The sequence below is a fragment of the Sebastes fasciatus genome, chromosome 6 (genome assembly GCF_043250625.1).
Source record: "Sebastes fasciatus isolate fSebFas1 chromosome 6, fSebFas1.pri, whole genome shotgun sequence".
Taxonomy (NCBI): Eukaryota; Metazoa; Chordata; class Actinopteri; order Perciformes; family Sebastidae; genus Sebastes; species Sebastes fasciatus.
The window spans coordinates 34,391,370-34,409,759 of NC_133800.1; the positions used below are offsets into that span (position 1 = coordinate 34,391,370).

Below are 18,390 nucleotides of genomic sequence, written 5' to 3' on the forward strand. Positions count from 1 at the left end.
CTATGTGGCCGCCCCGTCACTCTAAGATAAGCGTGATAACACAATACACTGAGCAATATAACACAGTTGCATGTAAACGATATTTATTGATAAGGAAGTGCAATAAACACACGTGATTTTCCACCCTAACATTAGGGATGCTCATTTTGAAAAAGTTTGGGTCTAAGACACAGACCATCAGGACGTCCAAGTTTAGCCTGGCTGGTGACCTTTGTTGCATGTCGTCCCTCTCGCGTCCCTCATTTCCTGCAAAAATGCCCCCAAAGAAAGAAATCTCATTTAAAATAGCCATGAGTAACAGTGGCATTCATTGTGAGGGTGTGTGATGTAATAAGTTAGCAACATCCTTCAAGCTGTGGTTCCTGCTGTGAGCTGCTGACCTGCAGGGGTCCGGAGGGGGAAACACAGTAACAGCCACAACATTAATTAGCCAATTAGACACCTCCTTCAACTCAGCAGCAGCAAAACGTGTCCCCTATCTGTTCTCCCTCCTCCTGTCAAGGTCACTGGTATGTGGCCTTTGACCTCTGAGTGCTGTTAGGCAAGATGATAGGGAGACGCACTGCTTAGAGGCAGAGATGTTTTATTATTTCATTTGGATATTTTACTTCACTTCATCTTCACATTGGTAGATTTTATAACATATTTTGCACTTTTTATATTTTTCATACATTTCTATTAGGGCTGTCAATCAATTAATTAATCGCACATTTTTTATCTGTTGAAAATGTACCTTAAAGGGAAATTAACAACACAAAAAAATTACAGATATTGTCCAGAAACCCTCACAGGTACTGCATTTAACATAAAACAATATGCTCCAATCATAACATGGCAAACTGCAGCCCAACAGGCAACAACAGCTGTCAGTGTGTCAGTGTGCTGACTTGACTATGACTTGCCCCAAACTGCATGTGATTATCATAAAGTGGGCATGTCTGTAAAGGGGAGACTCGTGGGTACCCATAGAACCCATTTACATTCACACATCTGGAGGTCAGAGGTCAAGGGACTCCTTTGAAAATGGACATGACAGTTTTTCCTCACCAAAATGTAGCACAAGTTTGGAGCGTTATTTAACCTCCTTCACAACAAGCTAGTATGACATGGTTGGTACCAATGGATTCCTTAAGTGTTTCTAGTTTCATACGATACCAGTATCTTCACTCTAGCTTTACTAGTTGCGTTAATGCGTTAAAGAAATTAGTGGCGTTAAAACGAATTTGCGTTATTATCGCGTTAACTCTATTGACGTTTTAAAACCTTGACAGCTCGCTGTGCACTGAGTTTTATTGTGTTCTTGCAATGGCAATAAAATAAAAAGTAAATTAAATTATGCCAGAGGTTATATTGGTTTACTGGGGTTGATATTATCTATTTATTGAATATCAACCAGTCATTGTCTCCAGCCTCTAAAATAATGGCGATTCTTAGCTAGAAACTTTTAAATGTTCAGTTTCAGTTGATTTATTTATGAAATTGTTTGATTCTTTTGTAAATTTATTTCTAAACAAACCCAGAAATGTGTCCCAGAGTTGATGACAACCATATAAATCTACATGAAACTACACATCTGTATCAATATCTGCCACTAAATTGGGCAAATTTGAAAACGAGTCTCAGCAGAAAGCACCAGCGATCATCAGCAGCTTCAGTCCAAAGACATCAGCTCTTAAAAAGCTCCCATCAGTCAAACGCGCAGAGTTTCAAGTGATCCTGTCTCTCCTTCCAGCCCTGTGCCAACACACTTCCTCGCCTTTAAAATCATATTACATTTGCTGAAGCCGGCGTATAAATTTTCCCCGCGTCTCATCAGGGCCCCCCCCTGCTCAGTATGGCCTCTCCTCTGACTGATATTGGCTCATCATACTTAATCTAGGGTGAAATTTCCTAGTCTGTGCTAAATGACTTGCAGCCTTCACGAGAGAGGAGATATTTATTTTTCTCAGGGCTAATGACCTGTCCCCCGGACCCACCCACTGATGGTTATTTACTAGGGCCCAGATGCTTGGGCTCAAAATGAGTGGTAATGTCAGCGGGCGCCATCCTTCATCGGGCCGCCCCTGATTGAATCCGAGTGATCCCATTGACATTGACTCTGTGACTTTTAAGGCCATTACCTTCCACCGCCCACGATGATCACCTCATCATCGCTTCCGAGCTGACAGCTGATTAGCAACAAATTACTGACAGGAGAAGGCTCTGACACCGGGTGCAAGAGGTTGGAGAGAGTGTGTGTGTGTGTGTGTGTGTGTGTGTGGAGGTGGAGGTGGTGGGGGGAGCAAGGAGTCAGGGGCCTTCCTCCTCCTCCTCCTCAGACACCCCGCATCCACTCAAAGTAATAGCCGTGTCTATGATGCAGCGGTGCCCTCGCCACCAGGCTCATGGTAATGTAATAAGTGTGGAGGGGAAAACGCCAGGGCTCATATGGTTAGCCTTCCTACGACGAGTACACGAGCAGCTGCTCCTCATTGGTGGAGAGGGAGCACGCTTCATTTCTGGGGGGGTTTCTGTTTGGGGCTGATGTGGTTGATTCAGAAGGACACGCTGTAGAAAGTGAAGGTTCACCACCAGGGTTCTCACAAGTAGACTGGTTCCACAACAACAGAAAGGAAACCCCCTAAAATCTGCCTCTGATTGACAGTGGGTGGATATTTGGGTTGTCCGTTATACCATCGGGGTGGTTGTTCATGAGTTTTAGATATGATAAATAATGATGTAATTGTTTGAGCTATGGAGAAGTGGTAGGATCATACACTTCTTCCTGCTCCTTTTTGGACATTTCAACCCGATCTCATGGGAAAGTGAATAAATAGCACGACATTGATGTGTCATGAGAAAGCATTTTAGCCTTTTCGTATGTCATTTATACACCTCATTTGCTCCTTATTTTTACACCATGCGGCAAAACTGCGGTAACGGCTGCAGTTAGGTTTAGGAAAAACATCGTAATATCAAAATACGTACGGAAACAACGTAACATAAGTACGGAAAATACGTCACAAATGTCACTAACGCAACTTCAAAATAACTCAACAACACTTTGGGACACAAACAGCGGCCTTCTGGTTGAAAGTCCTGTGTTTGTTGGACCCATCCACCTCCCCTCCCACCCGCCATCAGCAGTTTCTCTTTTTCTTTTTATTCTACGTCACTAGCTCTGAGCGTAGCATATTCATGCGGATGCGTTTACATTGCAGTCAGTACCGACTACATGGTGTACAAATGACACACCAAAAGAAAGAACGGCGTTCTTATTACACGCAAAATGACTCGCGATTACCGTGTCATTCACACGCCATTTAGTGCGACCGGGCTGAATATTTGCTATATGTTTACTGTTCATTTTATTAGTTTTTTGGTTTGTTTTTCTTTTTACTTATTTTCTTGCATGTTTGGGATTAATGAATTAAAAAAAAAAAAAAAAAACGTTACAGAAGTGAAGACACTCGCATAATTTTTTCAGGTTGTTCGTCCGTCTCTTTCTTACACAATATCTCAGGAACGCCTGCTGTGAATTTCTTCAAATATGGCACAAACGTCCACTTGGACTCGAGGATGAACTGATTAGAATTTGGTGGTCAAAGGTCACTGTGACCTCAAAAGACACGTTTTGGCCATAACTCAAAAATCCATTTGCTAAATATGAGAATTTCACACAAATATCTAACAGGATAAAAATGATGAAGTGATGACAATTTGGACAGACACAGATGTAAACTGAAACTTGACTTGTTGGCGGACTTAACATTTCATTATTTAATTATTGCTGCACATTTTTGAAAACTGTCTTGATTCTACCTCCTGATAAAAGGTCTCCAGTCAAAAACCCTAACAACCTGTCATTCTTGGACCGCTGTTTCATCTTCCAGCAACAATATTCTGACTTAATGCCTTCAAGGATCCTCCAAAAGGGCTCCAGCCGGTCGCAGACATCCACTTCCTCCTGAGGCACAAACAAACCTCCCTCTCCTCCTGGAGGAGCATCTGTCTGGGCCTCCAGCCCTCAAGGACCGGACAAGATGTGCCTCAGATGAGCGGGGGAGACGCTCCATTTGCTGCCAACAGGATCCATTTTTAATTTTTCAATTTGAAGCCCCCTTTTAATTACATATAGGTCCCAGTGTACCAGGAGTCATGGATGGGAAGTGTTTGAGGTCTCACTTTGGTTCTGGTCTGGGGACCGCGGTGAGATGCTGGAGTTGACGGCTGACCTCGGTTCTGTGAGTTCTTGAAGAAGTTAAAAGTCCCAGAAGTGGCAGAAGGGGAGGATGAAATGGTCTCCACTGGTGTCTCTCAGGGACGGATAGACTGGGTGAACTGGCTGGAAAAGCACTTTCCTGCAATTATAGAGGAAAGAACATCTCACATCCGTCCCACCGGTGGATCACCGTGCCGGGTCAGAGCTGTGGACGTTAAGAGAGACTGACACAGGTGGATTTCTACCTATCAAGGGATCAGGGTGCAGTGAAGTCACATGCTGACCTACTGAAAGTTTCAAACTAACAACTCATTGTGTCAGAAATGGAGGCAGCGACGACTTTTTAGTGAAAGAGAAACACTCTTCCCTCCGTGCATATGCGCCTGTTGAGCAACTTTCATTGGAGTGAATGTATTGCCAACTTGGAACCCGGTATCGCGTTCTTGTAATACATCCATGGTGTGTAATTTGGATTATCTTTTTAGTTGAGAGTGTATTGGCAGTTTATCTTGGCTTTTTGTTGGGCAAAGAATATATTTCATCTCTGTATGATGCAGACAGAAGGTGAATTATTCAGTCAGTGCTGTGGGTTGTTCACAGCCTACACAACATCTCAATATGAGGACACCAGGGGTTTAGTATTGGACTTCCGTAAAGTTGAAGGACTCAGGAGAGAATGATCTCAAACTGAAGCAGCAGGCGCCGATATATCCTGATTTTTTTTTAGTTTGTAGTGCGAGTTTTAAGCTGTGTTCACACTATGAGCAACACAGCAACAGGCTACAAGTCATTTTCAATGGAAGCCGCTGACGTGAAGCTACAAACCAACGCCCGACACTTGTCGCTGCGTGACGCGCTACATATCAAAGTTGAGCTCTAACTTCTTTTAGCACTACAATGACGCGGTGAAGCGTCGACCAAAAGAGCTAGTTCCCAGCGCTATTTAATGACATAATACGTCATCAACAGCTTGAGCAACACTTCAACGGCAACTCGCCGACAGTGCAGCTGGCCACGCTGGCCATTTTGTTGCTTTTGTTGCTCATAGTGTGAAAGTAGCTTTAGTCCCTCCCACCTGAGGTGCGAGCAGAGGAGGCGAGGAAGAGACACGAGGAGAGAGGAGTCGAGGCAACATGCATTTTAACAAAATGAGACATTCATGCTTCGGAGCCGCCGTTTTAACGCAATGTCAATTATTGATCATCTGTCGGTTGTCACGCCTCTTTTATACGTCACGGGTGCTAAAAAGACAAAGGCAAAGGATACACCTGTACATCCTCGCTCATATCTCCAACGGCAAGCCTCCTCTCTCCTTGAGATGCATTTTAGGAATTGAGACGAGGAGACAAGGAGGCACAAAATAGAGAAATAAGAAGAGCCCGATGTGTTTCAGATAGCTCGTTAGCGGTTTGTAAGGAAGGTTATTCGGTTTAAGAGCCCAAACTGATGTAACCCTAATGACATGATCAGAGTTATAACTATAAAGAAGTGAACACCGTGACGTCAGCCATTGGTTGTGGACTGCTGTTTAGAAGCTTCGAGTTCAGCATTTTGGCCGTCGCCATCTAGGTTTTTGGCGAGTGACGCGAGAGGGTGGAGCTAAGTACAACCGAACACTGAATAAGACATTTTCAGGTGACCCAAAATGTTTTTGATCAACTTTCATGAGCTGTAAACACACTGTGAAAGGGTTAAAGTTGTAAGACGAAAACACGAACAACTCCCAGACCGGACAACGCCGTGGTAACGACCTGTCAATCACAAGGTAGCCCCGCCCTAAAGCATCCCCTGCTTTATGGTCTATTTGACTCTAAATGGGACCATCATTTACTAAATGAACATCATGCCCACTGCATGTGTGAGCAACACAAACAATCTCACAGGTTGTTTAAAATGTCACCTTTGTTTTAACTTTCAAACAGTAATATGTTTAATGGACAAACCTTAGAAAACATCAACGGTTTGTAAAATGGCGTGGCTTGGTAAAAGAGTCCAGAGGGATGATAGTAAATGTTTTGGTGTAGCCAGAGGACCTCTGAGTGTCCGTTCAGCAGCATTATGCTTGATGCCATACATCATCCTCAGTGCCTCTCTGTTTGTCTGCTCCCTCCCCTCCGCCGCTGTAGCTGAACTCTGGCCGCTGCGATGCATCACGGCCGCTGTTTGATCAGCGGGGGGGCTGCGGGCCGAGGTTAGCCCGGGCTCAGACCCGGTCCTCTCAGTCTCTGAACTCTGAGAACATCAGGGCGTTTAAGACAGTGATGAAGCCTTCCCTCTGGTGGATTGGGTCACATTGGCGTGTCTGTCACTTAGCCCGGCTGACTCTCCCTCTCTGTCTGCCTGTCAGGATGGCAGATGACAGCGGGGGGCCACCGGGGGACCGCCGGCTCCCGGTGAAGCACCATTTGCTGCCCTCCGCGGAGAATCACCCCCCCCCCACCGCCACCGCCAGCACCAGCTGTATTTCAAGACCGTCGCACTGCTGTCACGGCAAAGACTCCGGCAACAAGGCGAGGACTCTCCCATAAAACATCAAAAGCGTCCGCTGCAATGAAAACACAAGCGAGGGGGGCCTTGTCAATCTTTACAGCCCCACTTCTAAGTGACTGTAGCCTACCGCCGCCGCCGCCGCCGCCGCCACGCACAGCTTCCACGCCATTCATTCATTTTTCATGCTGCGCGGTCGGTGATCCAAAATGTGCCATCTATTCTGCAGCTGACACGTCCAAACGTCTGAGTTACCGTATAATGCCGCGCATAACGGAGCTGTCTGTGAAAAGTTTTATGATATGGAAATATGCTAAGAGCCTCTGTGATGAATAGACGTTATGGGGCCAGAAATAACGCTAACGCAAGCTGAGCGACGGCTTTGTTGTTGGACATTCAAAGCCTTTCTGACATGACACTAATGTCTGAGTGACACGCTCTCATACTGCCGTACACAGAATACATCTTTAATAGCTGAGACAAACATTAGAAACCCATTTCACTCTTTGACATTGTGACCAAGTGTCTCTAAAAAGACTTACTGTAAGGATAACATTCCCTAGTTTACAACATTGAATCATTAAAGTGGTTAAATATTGTTTGTAAGGTTTAGCAACAGTTTATGTTTAAGTGTGCATGCATGGGAGTGTTTACAGAAACCAGTACAGGTGTGATACTAAGTACAGTCAAATGGTTCAGTGTGAAACAGCAAACTTATTTCATATCTAAATTGAACAGAGATATTTTAAGTAAAAGTAGGAATACTACAGTGTAGAAATACTCTGTTACAAGTAAAAGTCTTGCATAAGTAAAGGTACAAAAGTATCATCATCAAAATATAGTTAATGTACCAAAAGTACAAGTATTCATTATACAGAATGGCCAATTTCAGAATATTATATTATATTATATTATATTATATTATATTATATTATATTATATTATATTATATTATATCATTGGATTATAATAATAATTGATGCATTAATGTGTTCATCACTTTAATGTTGCAGCTGGTAAAGGCGGAGCTAATTTTAATTTATTTATATACTGCTGGGTATCTTAACCTATTTAACCTATAATAATACATCATAATTCATTAGTTGATTTTATTATTATTTATATTTTGTATTATTACACTAAATCTGCAAAGTAACTAAAGCTGTCAGATAAATGTAGTGGAGTAAAAACTACAATATATGCCTCTGAGATGTAGTGGAGTAGAAATATAAAGTAGCATAAAATGGAAATTAAAGATGATCCTACTTGCCTAAAAGTAACCAGAAAGTAACCATATTCTCTTGTCTTCCCATGTTTTACAGTGTGGTGTGTCTTCATCCCGCCGATAGGGGCTCCAGATCAGAAGAGAAAGGCTCATGTGGTTGTTTCAGACTTCACTTCAACGAGGACTTGTTGATGTCGTGAGTATAAAGACCTTCACATACACACACATATTTAAACAGGATGTTAGGTTGGCATGTAACACTGTGAGGGATCCATGTAAAGGGAAAACAGAAATAGCTGGTGGGTCTGTTGGTTGGCGTTCTTTTGCAGAAAGAGGTCGAAGAGGTGACATTGTTCCAGGATGTTAAAGTCTCCATATGAAGGAGTCTTTAAACATCAACACTGACCCTAAAACAGCCGTGTAAAGAGCTGAGGACCTTAAACATCCTCTTTAAGCTAGAATATCTCCACTGTGAAGGTCTACAAGTCAACCTGGTTCTCACAGAGATAGAGGTACAAGAACACACCTCCCCCCCCACCCCCACAGAGATGAATCCTGTATGCATTATGTCCAGACTGACACGTAAAGAGGCCCTAGATTAACTGCTCCCCCCCTCCAGACTTTTTATCCCCTCCGTTCCAGGGGCCACGCTCATTTACATAAACAGATAATCCTTGATAAAAATTTCCATTAGACAAAGGTGAAATGGATCAATTTCTGCTGCCAAGATAAATCTCACGTTTTACACCGACAGGGTCATTACACAAGCCACATTTCAGGAATAATGTATTTAAAAAGTCCGCCGATAGCGGCCATTTCCCGCTTTCCAATTACCTTAAAGAAAAGCTTATTCTGTGGACAATAAAGCACATTACGGCACAATATGATACAGTCCATAAAGATCAGCGTGTTTGATGAGAGGTTAGCGAAAGCTCAGCATATTTCGGAGGGGATGTCACAACCCCGTGGTTATCGCTGACACCTCGCTGTGCTCGCCATGCAAATGTCCTATTACGCCCAGTCCAAATAGATTAAGAGGCCTGTTCAGAAATAAACAGTTTTTTCCTGTTTTTTTTCTCCTCTTCTCTCTGTGCGGTGAAGAGAGGAAGATGGGAGGGGAAGACGATGGGTGGGTCGGGTTGAGGAGGGGGTGAGGTGGATTGACAGGACAGCGAGGTGATGCCAGCGGTCCGGGGCAGGGAGACAACGGAAAAACTCATTAGTTTGCTTCCACCCCAATTCGCCGCTCTGCATTTGACCTTGAGACATCCACTCCCCTCCGTGCCCTGCCCACCCGCCACTCCGCCCCCCCGGCTCCTGGTTTAGGTGAATTACACTGCAGGATTTGGATGGGCAGGGAGTCAGACTGAGGGTGAATGAGGCTTCCTCCATAACGCAGACACAAAAATCAACTGGTTTCAAGAGTCTTCCAGAAATGATTGTCTTCATCTTCCAGTCTGGTCTCCTACAAATGACGTATTTCTCTCAGATTACGTTTGTTTTTGACGCATCACAAATACGTCTCTAATCATAGTCCGCAAAAGTACTTAAATAATTTAACAAATTAACAAATTTTGTCCAAACCATGATGTTTTACTAACTATTGTTGTACTATTTTGGCCTTTGCTGCTTCGATTTTTACTTTTTTTTAATCTCTTGTGAGATGTGTACTCAAGTGTAATTTTGATTGCAGGACATTTTAAAGTCAGGGTTGACAATGTTATCCAGTATCCACTATCTGTTATATTGGTTAAAATGGTCTTTACCCCCCGACAGCGATCCATTACTGATGAGCTCTGAAATAGGACCGGAAAAGAGGCGTCATCTGTAGCTGCTGTAATCCTGTAAAAACATCTACCAATCACTGCCTCGCAGTCCGCTTGGAAGGAACCAATCAGATGCCTCCCTGCTCGTTCTCTACCCTTGGCGTGCATCAGCCTGAACTCAAAGCGCGTCGTCGCCGCATGTTTCCTGGAGAATGGAAGAGTTCACACAGCCCTACAGTAGCACTGCCGCGGTTACTTGTCATGAGGTAGCGTTGTTGAGTTGAGGTCCTCTCTCCGCTCTGTGTCTGTGAAGTAGTTACGATGCGGCGGTGCTCGTGCATGTGTGTTCATGTGTGTGGGGGGGGGTTTAGACGGAGCTCCTGAGGCTAAGCTACTTTCAAATGATGCTAGCTTTCCAACATCGTCGACCCTATCTTTAATGTACCATGTTTACACCGTGGTATATTTACTTCTTCATACGGGATTTAAAAACATTTCCTTCACTGCTTTTTTTTCTCTCTAATCTTTGAGAACAACAAAAAACTATGTGAAGCATATGTTTAATCTCTGACCTGCATTACATAATGGTAATACAAATGCCATAAACATACATACGTAGGTACAAAACTACCAAACGCACTAAATTACACATAAACTGCTGCAAATAAGGTGGCATGTTGTGGTCGTGTGTCTCCCGCTTTGGACGTTGAACGGCTGTGTCCATCTCGTCGTGGCGAGGATGAACTGATTTGTCGTGTTATCCCTGACAATGTCATATACGCTTGTATTTTAACTACTGTATTTACATTTTTTCAATAAACTAAACTAAAACTAAACTTTAAATAATACTTCACCCACATAATGACCATTTGTATATATCAGTTACTCACCCTGTGTTATCTTGAATTCTTGAAGAAAACGTTGTTTTTCTCTCATGCCTGCACGGTGAACGGAGAATACAAAAAATCAGAGAAAAGTGCAGTATAATCTAGATCTCATTCATCCAATCGTATTATCACTACTTCCCAAACACATGCACCTTCACTAAAACCTTACTATTTAAAAAGAAAAACTGTCGTGGCCATTTTCAAAGGGGTCTTTTGACCTCTGACCTCCTGTTTGCCATGTTACGATTTGAGCATATTGTTTTATGCTAAATGCAGTACCTGTGAGGGTTTCTGGACAATATCTGTCATTGTTTTGTGTTGTTAGTTGATTTACAATAATAAATATATACATACATTTGCATAAAGCAGCATATTTGTCCGCTCCAATGTTGATAAGAGTATTAAATACTTGACAAATCTCCCTTTAAGGTACATTTAGAACAGATAAAAAATGTGTGATTAATTGTGGTTAGATATTTGAATTGATTGACAGCCCTAATTTTGTTACTTCAAGTACACTTTTCTGTTAATACGTCCTTATATACCATACAGTAATGGAGTAACTTTACATTGTCATATTCATTTTAGAGAAATAGGATTGAGTTAGAAACAAAAGAAAGAAGTGTCGGTACATCTGTTGTTCATCTGGACTTTTTGCCATCACTGTCAGTTGATGTTATTTACTGATAGTTTACATCCATACAAGTCCGATATGAGCATGAATTAGGAAGTGATCACGGGTGTATTTGGTACGAGCGCAGCCTGAAACAGATCCAACATGACCTCTCCTGCGGTGACAGGTTGAGGGCTAACCTCCCCCCACTATCTCTCTTCCTCTCCATTATAGAGACACAACAGCCCTTCTGCTGTGAACAAAGTGTCTCTCTTTTGTCCTCGCTGGCTGGGAACCCAAAAACCTCCCTTCCTCTCCGCCTCCGACCTGAGGACGCATCCTCAACTCCTGAGCTATTTCATTCTGCATTAATCCTAGCTGTAATTTCTCCCTGCGTGGCAGCATGTGCTGTAGACTCACAGGGTCGACATGCCTGCAGAGATGAGAGAGGAAACAAAAGAAATCAGCTGCAGAGATCTTCTCTGTCCCACCATCCACCATCCACCCCCCCCGCCCCTCTCTACTAACGCCAGGAGACATGAAACCCATTATCTTGATGGGATCAGGCAGCATCCATCTTAATACTGGATTGCATATGATGACAATGATGATCCTCAGAGCAACATGCCACCAGCTAGAGAGCTTCCTGGCGGCAGGTTTGGAGACAATCCCAGGAGGAAAAATCTTTTTTTTTTTAAAAACGCCACTTACAAAAAGGCTTGTATCTCAATCTGGTTTAATCCAACTGTGAATTATTTATCAGACGAGATCTGTCTGCTAGTCTGTCCGTCCACGCATCCATTTTTCATCGTCCACGGCGTCCCAATCCTGTCGTTTTCCTTAATCATAACTTCAATTATTGCCCTGATCTAATGCACTAACTTTTAATAAATCATACCAGTTGAAACAGCCCCCCAATTGGTGCGTTATTTATTATTGGCCTGATGCAGGAGCCAGGTTTTGGGGGGTCTCGTATAGCTGACTCTAATGCAGGGAGTTGATGTCTCTATGGAGGACGCAGACAGAGATACCAGAGCGCCACCTGCTGCCTTTAGAGGGAAGTAGAGGCCTCATTTTCCTCTCAGTGTCTCCTCTGATTCATTGCTCTGCAGCTGTGAGTCTTTTGTTGCTGCCGCCACACAGTGAAACAGCAAGTAACTGGCTTTAGTCTGTGATTTACTGTACGTCACCTAGCTGCTCATTCACACATTTATTCTTGCTTTGGGTGCTTTATTTTATTTGCTTTTAAATGCACAGAATAAGTCAAAATATAAACACTAAATATGGGGTGTGCATGTGGCCCTAGATGTTTAGGATGTATTTGCAAAATCTCCTGTTTGAGTCTTTTCTCTCTCTTTCTTTTAATGTCAAAAAATGCATCAAGAAAACACAAAATAGCTTATAAAACTGTATTTAATTTTTTTAAATGTAATTATTCATGCTATAAAATACAATGTTGACTTGTTCTTCTCAGTGTTGACTGATAAAAATAAAAAGATTATTTAGATTTTTTAATTAAATAAATAAAGAACTTTATTGTCATTATGTCAGCATACCGAAATTGTAGTTGCGTCAACCTCAAATGGTGCATTGTATTAAAAGACTTTACATGAATGCATGATGAGATAAAAGATTAGTAATAAAATATAAGCAATATGAGAGTAATACAATCATTTGTGCATGTTTTTTATTCACATCTTTTATTTAACGCCTCCACAAACTAACTGAAAAATTACAAAAACAAATGACAAATAATTTTTTAACATATTTGCAAAATTATTAATGCATGCTCACATTTTCTTTTAAATTTCTAAATATTTTAATTATTTATTATATTGTATATCTGTTGAGTTGAATAATTTGATCAAATGTGCATAATTCTGTAGAAATATTAATTCTAATGATGATAATATTTATGGTGATATCCTCCGTGGCCACATACTGTACAGTCGGTGTCTCGTCCTCACTGACAGACAGTTTAATGTTGTTTTATGTGAAGCAGCTCGTGTTCGGTGGGTGGCCTTCTGCTGCTCTGCTGTCGTGTTGACGTCCCCAGCAGCAGGCGCAGAGTGACCTCCACAGGACGCAAACCGAACTGCAGCCGGACGTCAGTCATGGAGAGGCTCTGAATGAGAGCTTCTCTCTTTACTTTGAGGAGATCCATCAGTATCATTTTAATTCTGAGTCAGATTTACGCAGCAATTACTGTCCACAAGTTTGATCCATTTCACTGAAGAGGCTGCACACTCAGAAAGTTTGATCCTCATCAGTAATATCTAAATTAATTCTCTCAACATCCGACTACTGATGAACAAGAGACATCACAAATTACTGCAGCAGTTTCTAATGAACTGCTTTTAAACATTGCAGCACAGAGCTGGTTTGATACTGACGCATGTAGTGATGTGGTGACACAGAATATAAAACATTTCTGAGACTGACTGTCTCTCAAATTAATGAAATTAAGTCTTGTAGCATCTCTGAGGCTCTAAAACGGGTATGAATTTAGAATTATATGCAGCTAGGGCACCTGGGTTAGCTCAGTTGGTAGAGCGGGCGTCCATGTATTAAGGCTTGGTCCTGACCGCGGCGGCCCGGGTTCGAATCCGGCCTGTGGCCCTTTCCGCATCCACTCTCTCTCTCCCCCCTTTCAAGACTCTATCCACTGTCCTGTCATAAAAATGGAAAAATGCCCCCAAAAAAAAATTATATGCAGCTAATCTTCTACATTTGTGCAGAAATGTGCTTATTATTGCACAAAGTAGGATTTAAAAAATAACATACTCTCCAGGTCGTAGCCATGATTTTTAGAAACACTGAGTTCATGAGTCCAAATTCTGACAAAACATCCCCAGAGTCAAAAACACCTGCAAAATCTTCTGACAATATATATATATTTTTTTCATATTTCATCTATTAATGTACTTTCTTTTTAGTCCGTCATCAAAAATCACTGCAGTGAATTTACCTGAAAAAGTTTGTGATTTGTTATACAGGTGGTTTTTATTTAGTAAATAGACATTATAAGTACATGCCATAAGACACTGGCTCCCAACCTGCGGGTCCCGACCCCCACTGGGGGTCACCAAAGCTTCACAGGGGTCACGAAGCCTTCTTGATTTTAAGCGGTGTAAGACAACTTTTTAAAAACAAAGATACAGTACAGTTGGCCTATATCTCAGCATTTTATTAATTTCTGTGACGAACACTAAATGAAATTGTCATTTTATTTTTTTTGAAGTGTGGATTATGGTGAATGGTGAAGACCTGAACACAAGTTATATTCACCGAGCCGTCCCTCTCTGCTGGATAACATCGTCCTACAGTAGAAAAGTTAAAACAACAAAACAGCTGATAGAGCAACGCCCAAGCGTCAGGGAGAAGAAAACACTGAGTTTGTAAAAAAAAAAAAAAGCCTGTTAAGTATGTATAAATGTTAAAATAAAAAATAACAGGAAAACTCATCTCTGATACTCACAGGAAATAATCTGCTAAAAACTCATCCAAATGGCTCGTTTTACACAAACTTCCTGCAGTTATTGCGTTCACCATTTGGGTTGATTGTACAGTTTATCAGTTGTTCTCTACTGTTATTGTTATGCATTGAATATAATATGAAATATCTATAAAATATGTCATGTGGTGACGGGTCGTCAGTTTACTCAATGAGTCTCTTAAGGAGAAAGGCTGGTAACCACTGCAATAGAGGAAGAAAGCTGTAGATTTATTTTAATTTAACCTTTATTTAAACTGACAAAACAATACTAAAGTTGACAAAAATACTAAAAAGAGCTAATTTGGCAAACATTTGGACAGAGTTAACAGTGTCTTTAATTGAATGTCCTTCTGCAGAATATTTAAAGTCGTAACAAGTGGAGCAGAATACATGAAAACTTTCTATCCCATCTCTGTCTGACCATCAGAGAAAGACGACAAATATACATTATGTGATCTAAAAGAAACGTCTGCAAAAACTCAAACAAGAATCCAAACAGTTTTCCACATCGTGTCAGAAAGCTGCTCCTGCCACCGACAGCACTTAATGTCAGATGTACATATTTGAGCTGCAGGATTATGTTGCCCCAACCTGAAACAAGTTGTGAGTTGTTGTAAAAGGTGGAGAGATAGATGAGTACAAGTAACAATCACAAACACAAAAAGCATTTTTGGTTTTGAAAAATACACAATTACATCGTTTTTTAATCTAAATCTTCTTTGGAAAACTCATCAGCGTCCCATGTAACTCTGCAGAAAGAGGATAACTGCAACAGCGCATATGCAGCTCTAATGTACAGTCAGTTGTATATTAAAGGGTTTATTCGTGGTATTGTTCTGAAAACAAAGTACACTGCGTACATACTCTTTGTGTCAAAAAGCTTTTGTCTGTGTGATGAGGATGAGCTTACAATTTCTGATCCATTAAGGATTACCGGGAAGTTTCGTCCAGCTGCAAAAAAGTGCAACACGTTGCAGCAGTTGTTGCCGTTCGGACGCATTAATCTCATTCCCAGCAGCAGCTAAGTGTCCTAAAACAACCAGCACCCTGCCCTCCTCTTTAATCCCTCCACCGTTGTCAAAATTGTTTTCGCTTTTCTTTGGCAGGAATTACAAGATAGGCAACCAGATGTATCTTCTAAGACTGAAAAAAAAAGTAAAAGGAAGCCGGCAGATTAAGACTAATGCCTTTCAATATTGTTATACAGATGAAACTTTCAACAAAAAAAAGAAAAAGTACAAGGAGACTAAGCAACATTTCATTCCCAGAAAGAGCTCAGTGGCCCAGATGCTCCGAGGATAGATTCAGACATTAGTGCTGGAACATTTGTTGATGCAACATTTCAGTTTTTTCCCCCCCCAGTTTGTGATGTACTGCTCTACATATGGCCTGCAAGCTGAAAAATAGTTTGTTTTTGGATGATATTTCTTGCCTAATAGCAGCTTGGTTTATATTTTATCCGATGATTAGTTGATTATTTATGTGGACGACACACATTAATCAACATGAATGAATGTTTCAAACAGGAACTGTCAAAAAGATGCGATTAGTCAGGCTCCAACATGATTGGACGAACACATGACTAGCCGGAGCTGTTATTGGTATAGATGTCCATTTTTCTAAGTGGAAAAACCGTAGACTGTATATAAAGATGGACGACGTGTCTCCACTTCCTCCCACTTTACCCATATCCCGGCGTCGCATTTTGAGATTTGGACATAATTTGGAGCCAGAGCGCTGTAGTGATCTCGCTGTGAAGCCTTGTGAGTACGTAAAGGGATAGTTTGGATGTTTTGAAGTGGGGTTGTATGAGCTACTTCTCCATAGTCAGTGTATTACTACGGTAGATGGAGTTTGGAGAGTACCAGCACGGGAGCAAAGTAATGTACAGCTGTGGACGGGGGCAGCAGCTAAACGGATTTTAGACACCTAAAAAAATCAATATCAGTTTAAGTGTACGCTATATTTAGAACATTTTCACCGCTTTACCTCGCCGTGAGACAGTCCTTTCCGACAGGTAACTGAATCCATTATCTGTGCTCTAAAAGTATTTTTCTTTTCAACCAAATATAGCTCAGTTTTAAGCTAGTCTAGACTGTCAAATGTTATATTTAGTGTCCCTAGGGCTGTCAAAGTTAATGCGATAATAATAACGCGTTAACGCAACTTGTGATTTTTAGGTTGTAGCGGCTCAGTTTTAAAGCTAGAGTGAAGATACTGGTATCACATGAAACTAAAAATCCTAAAGAATATATTGGTACAAACCATTTTCAAAAGGGTCCCTTGACCTCTGACCTCAAGATATGTCGAGATGTCTTATGATTTGAGCATATATTTTTTATGCTAAATGCAGTACCTGTGAGGGTTTCTGGACAATATTAGTCATTGTTTTGTGTTAATTGATTTCCAATAATAAATATATACATACATTTGCATAAAGCAGCATATTTGCCCACTCCCATGTTGATAAGAGGATTAAATACTTGACAAATCTCCCTTTAAGGTGTATTTTGAACAGATAACCCAAAACAGCACACGTCACTCCCAGTTACCGCTCATATAATATTCAACTCCCGCGTACCTGAACTCCCTCATCCAGGTCTACGCTCCCTCCCGCCCACTACGCTCTGCCAGTGAAAGGCGCCTGTTTCTCCCATCACAACAGGGCCCTAAGACGCTAGCTAGACTCTTCTCCTCTGTCGTCCCCCGGTGGTGGAGTGAGTTACTGAACTCCACTCGATCCGGAGAGTCCCTTTCCACCTTTAAGAAAAAGCTAAAGACCCAACAGCTCTTTGATGAACACCTCCGCACCTAATGACATTGATGCTATTGATTGATGTCATTGATGACGTTGTTGATGATGATGATGATGAGAAAAGAAATGCTTCTATCCACCCTGCACTGCCTGTTGGCACCTGTGTCCGATCAGACTTGAAGCTGTTGTTGGAACGTCCTCACGTTGTTCTCTGCTATCTAGATCACTGCTTGTGTTGTACGAATTCTCCAATGTACGTTGCTTTGGATAAAAGCGTCTGCAAAATGAAATTGTAGATAAAAAATGTGTGATTAATTTGCGATTGATTGATTGAGATTCCATATTTGAATCGACTGACAGCCCTGAGTGTCACCAATCTGTAGCAGAGATGAACCAGATCTTTTATGATTTTTTGGATTCCTCATGAAAAGCCTCTTTTTGTGATGGCGTCTCTCTCAGGTTGGTTCTTTTCAGGAACATGTGAACAGAGTATTTTCACACTGTCTCCCTCTGTGGCAGTCTGACTTCACCCCCCCCCCGCTCTGTGGGAAGAGCAAAGAGCTGTCCCCGACACTTTGTGTCAAGGCCTGAAGCACGGTCGGCCAGAGACATCCAGACGTCCTGGATGTGAAGAGGAGAGGATGGGAGAGGAAGAGAAACTCTGTGTGACACAGAGGGGGGAGGAAGAGGAGGAGGAGGAGGAGGAGGGGGAAGGCGAGGCCGCATCAGACGACTGCCGAGCTGCATCCAAGTGTCAGGGTCCCAAAATAGTGGCGAGCGACGACCAGACTGAAGACACCAAACAAACAACAGCTCTCAGATCAAGTAAACATCGGCTAACACACAAGACACGACAAACTGTGAAGCCTCCCTCTGTCTTCCGGTCTCGTTAATCAGAGCCGGGGAGAAAGCAATCGGAGGGGACACCCGTCCTATTAGAGGAGGCTGCCGCCGTCTCTT

At 42.0% G+C, this 18,390-nt stretch overlaps 1 long non-coding RNA gene across 1 annotated transcript in view; it reads left to right on the top strand.

The window, feature by feature from the left end:
- Positions 1–767: 767 nt before the first annotated feature.
- The window catches only part of LOC141769934 (uncharacterized), a 368,813-nt gene continuing 351,190 nt past the window's right edge, over positions 768–18,390 (top strand). Inside the window, exon 1 of the long non-coding RNA XR_012594359.1 lies at positions 768–996. This is a non-coding gene — a long non-coding RNA (uncharacterized LOC141769934). The remainder of the gene's footprint in view (positions 997–18,390) is intronic.